The sequence below is a fragment of the Echinococcus granulosus genome, assembly GCF_000524195.1.
Source record: "Echinococcus granulosus chromosome Unknown EG_S00267, whole genome shotgun sequence".
NCBI classification, from domain to species: Eukaryota; Metazoa; Platyhelminthes; class Cestoda; order Cyclophyllidea; family Taeniidae; genus Echinococcus; species Echinococcus granulosus.
The window spans coordinates 5,953-7,056 of NW_020170647.1; positions in this window are offsets into that span (position 1 = coordinate 5,953).

The following is a 1,104-nucleotide window of genomic DNA, read 5'->3' on the forward strand; positions in this document are numbered from 1 at the left end:
CGACCTGATGCAGAAGCATGTAGGGGCTTATGTCCTCACGCTAGCAGTTGCGTGTGTCGTACCATCCCAAAATTTGCAAAATTCCCTACCTTTCCTTTTTTAGGCTGTCCTTTTACCTTCCCTTCCAGCTGCGAATATGGCTTTAACCAACCCTCGTTGAGGCCATCAGGCTGGCCAGATTACATACTCACTAGCAGCACGATCAGACTCAACCTTTCACATTTGTTTTTAAAGCAAATTGTTTTTAGTAAGACGTATTTCCATTTTAAATTCAGTGCTACCAATAAAGGCGTTACCGCATCCGAACCTTGGAAGAAGCAGAACGTGTAAGCGAAGAAGGACTGGGAGCAGTCTTTTATCCTTCTTCGATTTTCTGTCGGTTCAGTGGGAATAGTGACAAAGTGCTGGCTGAAGCTATCCACTCAGTTCTTGGCATTGATTAATTCCACTCCTGGCTCCAGAGTAAGAGAACATTAAGAAGGCAAACATGAAAGATGTTAAAGTGACACGGGGCCTCGAAGTTTATCCATAGCAGAAAGGAGCAAACTGAAATACCGCATATTAGCTCTGGTTTTACTCAGTCAATGTTTTAAGGCTTGGTTCTGGTGGTCGATCACCAAAAGCTGATTAATCATACCTAAGGAGGCTCTCTGCTCTGGATTATTGTAACTGCGTGCGTCCATTGGCGAGAACTCTCTCAATGCAATATTTAAAATGAGTGATGATAAAAGCATTGACTTTGGTTTTTTGGAGGATGGCAATACCGCACTTTAACTAGATTGCGCTTGTGTGGTTTTAATGGGATAGCTCCATGACTACTCTGCCCTTTAAAATAAACCAATGAATTTCGTGGTGTTGGTTTATCTTTCATCAAAACGACAGCACAACACTTTTTAATTATTGACCTTTATTTTCCAAAGCTCCGCCTCCCTTAACTATTAATAAGTTCTAAATTCTTACTTTCCAATTGTTAGCATGCATAATGGCTTAAATGAATGGGCATTTAAGCCTAATTCGTTTGGCCGTGGCTAATCAGTTGTCCGTTCGATCCCATGCTTTTAAGCCGCAAAGCGTACATTGGAAGTGGAACGTCTTCATGAGCAA